Here is a 6,932-nt window from a genome sequence, read left to right as displayed (position 1 = left end):
TGACGCTCCAGTGCCAGTACTGACTTGGGGCAGGGCAATACGTGGTCGGAGGTGCCGTTCGACAGATGAGATGCTTCGTCCGAAGTCCCGGGTCCTGGCTGCCCGAGAGAGTGTGACTGTGAATAGGGGCCTGTTCAACTTGGTGCTAAAGGGACTCGTGACAATATTTTGACGGGGTTTTATTACAAAGTGTAGTGGCTGTGTTTGTAGGCAAATGCAGGCGTAGTGAGTGTTGTCTCGCAAACAGTCAGGAGGTGAACAAGCAATTTTTCATCTGGGATTGTTTAGCCAGGAAACTCCTTCCCCTTTTTGAACAGTGATCTTTAATATCCATCTGAAAAGGGAGAAGGGACCTTAATTTAACATCGCATATTTTAGACGATGGGTGGTTCATATCACATTCGAGGAATATTATTCTTGATAATCTCATCAGCAAGACTTGGAAGAGCAGACCAGAATCAGGGATTCTTCCCACTCAGCTCCTTTTAACTGTAAGTAGGGTGGTTCCAATTGGATATGCAGCAGGAAGCTTGCTGAAGTGCTGCTCTCAATGGTAACCTATGTAGTTTTAACTGGTTAAACTCCAGGAGTATCACAACACATCTCCATCAAATTGTCCCCAAGCCTCGAGTTTCACCAACCTCCACCTAATACTCTTTGGAATTAAGTAAGTAGGGTGCATCACTCCAGGGCTGTTTGTAGGAATTGCTGTGCATAAGTTCACCTATAAACTACAGTTGCTACACATTACTGTAAATCATGTGAAGCACTTTGAGATATCCTCCTAATGTGAAAATTACTATATTAAATGCAAGGATTATTTATTTTAAGCATGGTGATGGGCTTCTGCATCTGTCAGACTCCTGGTTGACATGAAAAAAATAACTTCTCAATTCACTGCAGGCAACGTGTTGTTTTGAACTCCGTTTTTTACTTGACTAAATGTGTTACTCACCAAAGATGACATTTGTAATTTGTATTTTAAACAATTTTGTATTTTAAAAATACCTTTTACCTAATATAGATGTCATGAAGCAAGATTAAATTGATTATAAATCTTATTATCAGTGACAAATGGGGAAGCTATGGTGCATCAGCCTCATTCAACAACAAGATAGTTAGATGATTTGAATTTGGGGGGGAAAAAAATGCTCTTCAGTGCGATCAGATGGGTTGAGAAAATTTAATTTAAAGGGTAACCAACGGAACATAAACTAAGAGTCAAAAAAAAATGTGGCCACTCAATCCACGACTGTGTGTGGGACACTGCTGTGCGCAATTGGCCGCCGTGTTTCACCCACAAAATTTACAGTCAATTCACTTTACAGTATATTCTGTGAGAAGCGCTTTGAGGTGTCTCGAAAATCCGATAAGGCGCTGTGTGTACATTATCACTAAACACGAGTAATAGTCGATTAAAGAATTGTCCGAAAGGGATGCATGTGTTTTTTTTAAAAAAAAGATAAATAATCAAACGTGCGGTAAGGAAGGGATTATCTGACGCTTCAAACAGCGTTCGGGTTTCCGCATTGTCGTGCACTTGTGGTCTATTCTGCCGACGCTCCTCGGGGGCTGTACCCGGTGGAATGAATGAGCGCGGCATTGTGGGGGATGTAGTGGATAAACAGGGCCAGTCCGGGCGGGGAGCCGTGGGGAGAGAACTACATTTCCCAGCAGGCCGTGCGGGGCAGGGCGCCTGCGTGCTGAGCCCCGCAGCCGTCCTCTGGTAAACAATCGCTGTGTTGTTTACTACAAAGCCCGGGGTGGGGGGGGGGGGGGTGTGGGGGGGGCTCTGAACTCCCTGCCGCTATTGCAAAGGGAAGGGGAGGGAAATCTTTTCTGCACTTTGTCATCTAACATCTTCCACCGAGTCATTTGATAATTTTTTTAAAAAAAAAATCAGTATTTTGAACGTGGTGCGCAAACCGCAAGGGTTGTTATTGTTACCGCTGACTGTCGGCTACGCAGGAGCCCAGGGGGGCTTTACATTATTTATCCGCATGCTGCCACAAATGCCGTACGTCCCTGCATAAGCCATGTGTTAGTTCCCAAAGATCTGCTGAAAAATAATAATAATCCTTGCATTTGATATAGCGCCTTATTACTTCGTTGAGATGTCTCAAAGCATTTCACAGAATATATTGTAAAGTAAATTGACTGTATATTTTGTGGGCAAAAAACACCAGGATTGATATTCTACAGTACTTGCTATGTGATGCTGTTTTTCATGTCAAGTGGTATCAACTACAATTGTGCCTTTGCATCATTATTATCAGTGTTCTTCTTGACGCTGCCTTAACATGTTCACATAACTGATTACTGAAAGTATAATTAGCAATACAAGTTATATAAAGCTTTCTTTGTGTCGCTCATTTCTAGAAGCTTTTTCATTGGAAAAAGTGTATTTCTAACTGGTAAAAAAAACAAATCCGCATCAACTAAAAATAAACCACTGACAAATGCCACACATGAATCGTTAAACAAGGTGAAAATATTAACTATGAAATGCTGTATATTGGATTTAAGCAGAAACAGTGTAATAAAATAATTATACCTCAATGAAAATCTTTGCTTTGTTATTGTGCCTTTAATGCTGAAACATCTCACAGATAATTACTGTCAAGTGTAGTAACTATTTGTAGACACATTCACAAAAATATGAATTGATCAAGAGTCCAGACTGATACTCTAGTGCAGCGGTGGCCAATCTTTTTGGTCGGTCAACAAAATAAATTTTCTTGATTGATTATTTCTTGATTTATTCTATAAATCATTATAATCTCAACTGGTGTTCTGACGAACAGTCCTCCAGATAAATTGGTCATTCGCTTTGAGGCTGTTTGTGTCACCTGCTGTGCACAAATTGGTATTTGCCTACAATATTCAGTTACTACACAGAACATCAATTCCGCATGAAGTATTTGGGACATTTGCACCTTATATCTTCCTGAAATGCAACAATTATTATTTGTTTTAGACGTAGCTTCCTTACTCTCTGAGGTCATGTGTTTGTTCCTGAGGCAGAAGAGAGGTGACCTCAGAACTAGACTCCCTTTTTTTTCTGTCTCACTAATCTTCATGATGTTAGTAATTATTTTGATACCAATTTTGTACGACCAAGGCTGATCCTAACATCCGTAGCAACCTGAATCCAACAACTCCAGAAGTCCTCCTGGAAACATTGTGCACGTGAATTGTATACGTTGTTTCCTAAAGCTAGCTGGAGGATATCGCAATAATAGTCTGTAAATCAGCGCTTCTCACGGTTGGTGTGTGCGTGTGTGGTGGATTGCATTGTATGCCAGTCCTTGTACTCCCAGTGTGTGCTGCTGCGGGAGGGGGCAGGCGGACCAGAGCCAGGGAGCGCCGCAAGGGCAGACCGGCGGCCGGTCTCCCCCTGTCTCCCTGCCTCTCCCCACACGCCGGATGGCTTGAGAAGGGGTGGGGGAGGGGAGTGACTAAGATTACGAAAAGTCGCACTGCGGCCACCAGTAAGTGTTGGTGTCCACATATTGAGGCCACAGCAATGATTTGTTTGAGAACCACAGCTCCAAGTCAGTGCGTGAAATAGACTGCTCTGGTTTTTTTAAGCTGAGAACTAGTTTACGAAATGATTGAAATTACAATTTATAATAATAATGTATACATGTTTTCTTTCCTTACCGTTAAATTCAGCCCACATCAATTAAGATTTCAGCATTTTGTGGGAAACCTATCATCATTTATGAAAGTAAATGAGGTCCCAAAGGATGTAATTAAAATAACCAACTTGCCAAAGCTTTATTATGATTCAAAAATATTAATATTTTCCGTGAAATATTTGTCCCACACCTCTCTGTTCACAAGTGTTTTATGACAATTTTGTAGCACTATATTTTGATTCTATAATAAAGAGAGATGGGTATCATGAGTCTAAAGGCATAAATTCGAAGACACCTACAGACGATAAACTTCCAGATACTAAAAGTATTACATTTAAATTGGATAGCTGAAGCATCTATAAGCGGGTGCCTATCAATGTGGAATGAATTTTCTAGAACGCATCAGGTCAGCAAATTGTAGTGAAACTGTAGATTATTTGTTATTCCATGTATAAACATCAAAGGGTATTTTTTTTTAAAATGGAAGGAATAAAGATGTCCAGTGACTACATAGTGAAAGAAGAAATGTATGAAGCATTTAGGTCGGCACAGAGCAGCACGTTGGTGCACCAAAGCACGTCGCTATTTAAGTGATGGAAACCCTGTTCAATCCCTTGCATCATTGAGTTCATAATCTCACTTATGACGCTGTAGACAGAGGGAAAGAAATATCAGAGAGATTCCTCACTGAGCCACCGTCATACATCTTGTCGCTCAGCTAATTCATGTGCTGTAAATTGCCTATTTGTGGAAAGGCTGCAGCAAGACACATTTCTCTATCTTCTCTACTTTAAGCAACATATTATTAAAATATTGTTGGTACGTTTCCATGAACTCTCACCCTGAGATCCAATTAAGTGCATTCCCTTTATATTTTGTCTTCAACAGGATTTTAATTTCAATTTCACAAATCAAGACTTGGTGAAACTCCAAATCATTTTGGCTCACAGAGTGTTTTTAGCATAAGTAGATGCCTGTAGAGCATGTGCTCTAAAGAAACTCGTAAGATTTGAATGTCTACAAGGCAACTGGGCCAGACGGGATACACCATAAGATCCTCAAGGAAATGTCAGAGAAAATAGGTCATGTTCTGGTTAATATTTTTAGGCTCATGTAAATGCTGAAGCTATACCTGAGGGCTGGAGTAGAACAAGTATTATCCTGTTATTCAAAAAAGGAATGAGGTACGTGTCTGAAAATTATAAATGAGCTAGCATTCTGTCGTATGAAAAGTGCTTGAGAGCTTTTATGGAATGCCATCAAGAGCACAGCGGTACAAGGAGTAGTCAGTATGGATTTAGAAGTAATATGGTTGTGTCTTACAAATCTATCGGAATTATCTGAGGAAGTAATTAAGCTAGCAGTTAATGTTCATCTATTGGATATCATTTACTGGAATTTTTAGAAGGAATTTGATAAAGTTCCAGATGTGAGATTTTTAAAGAAGATTAAAGTTAATGGAATTAATAACACATCAGCTGGTTGGATTGAAAATTGTCCTAACAATAGAAGGCAGAGATGTTGGTAACTCGAAACAACTGTCTGGGGGAAGGGGTGGGGGGGTGACCATCACAAGGCTCTGTCCTAAATCCTTTGCTTTATAACAATTTATGATTTGAAGGAGAGTATTTCTTGCAGTTTTCAATTTACAAAGCCAAGGTATGTGGACAGCTGAATAATAAAAAGGACATGAATATGTTCAAGGAGATGTGAACAAATTCAGCAGGTAGGCCAAGGAGTCACATATTTATTTTAATGTGGATAACTGCAAAGTAATATTTATTGAACAAACAAACACATAAGATCGGTACAAAACAAAAGGTGTTCACTTGCATAGTTGGAGAAGGAAAATAATATACAGATTTGAATATATACCATGTCTTTACAGCAGATGTTGCATAGGAAGTAATTCATGAGAGACAAAGTACCAATGACTTATTCAGGTCTCCTTCATACATGGAATGAATGAAGGTCATACTCAACAACTTCCTTTGCCTGCATTCTATTTATGAAATATATCTGTTCCAGTTTCATTTTATTTTGATGAAAGCTTAAAATAGTTACCTTCGAGTGCTAGAGTTTGTTCCGACTTTCCAGCGAAGAGCAGACTGCTGTGAAGTATCAGGTAGTAATCAGCTGCGAGCTACCTGTATCCTGGTTATAACTAGTGCTTTCATTTTATGTTCAACTGTCAGCAGCTAATGATAAAGTGTTTCCATTAGGCTGCTATCTTACATAAATGTGATATATCTTGTGTTACTGGCTACTTTCTTTTTACAAATGAAGTATTCTGAACCTACAAAGAAACTTATTCCAGCAATTCGGCTGGGTAGAGGTCAGGCGAATTAGGAGAAAACAGTCAGATTTTGCTTTTGTAGTTTCTGACATTAGCTAAAGTCTGTGTTACATTACTGTATGTTACACAAGTAACTACACTGTAAATAATAATATTTGCATTTCATGTATTGTCTTATCACGTGGAGTGTCTCAATGCACTGGTTGCTTGTAACGCTGGTAATTTCCATAACTGATATAACAATAATCCTCAAATGGTTCTACACATTTGTTTTTTTTGAGGGGGGGAGGGGGGCTGGTAACCAATCATTCTTTGATTGACAGGTTCAGAATACAAGGCAATGATATTATAAAATGAATTATTTGAAGGGCAACAAAAACAGTACAGTACTCCCTGTGTTTTTAAAATCATTGCTAAAACTTTTATCAAGGGTATAACCTTGCAAAGTCTATTTTAACCTTGATCATGTTTTAATCTAAAACAAACCATGCACCAATTTCCCCTAAGACATGGTAGTACTCTTTCTATTGTACGTGAAAGTGCAAATTGGGTTATTACAGTACAGTATTATTTTAATTAGCAAACCCAGTCCATCTCATCTAATTAGAGGAATTAATATGTCAATTTAGATATAGTTGAGGCAATAAGTAACCCCTTAAGCATTTTGGTGTTTAAAGTGAACTCAGGACGTCTTTTACCCATTTCTCTTGAAGGTGGTGACTTATGGTAAACTATATGGTAAACAGTAGCTCATCCAAGTGACTGATTGTCATGTATGAGTCAAGTCTGTGAGTGTAGGCAAACATCTGAGCCTAATGCTATCATTACCTGATATGCACAGACTTGCTCGCTCACACCTCATAGTAGATGCCACTGGATAGTGATCAGGAGAGAGAAGAAACCTTGTTGATTTTATTCCTCTAGTCTGGCAGAGATCAGCGAACTCAATGACTTCATTGCTCGATGCTCCCTGGAAGATGCCACTGATGTAAAGT

Source organism: Callorhinchus milii, unplaced genomic scaffold (assembly GCF_018977255.1).
Source record: "Callorhinchus milii isolate IMCB2004 unplaced genomic scaffold, IMCB_Cmil_1.0 Scaffold15, whole genome shotgun sequence".
NCBI classification, from domain to species: domain Eukaryota; kingdom Metazoa; phylum Chordata; class Chondrichthyes; order Chimaeriformes; family Callorhinchidae; genus Callorhinchus; species Callorhinchus milii.
Note: the sequence above shows the minus strand (reverse complement) of the source record.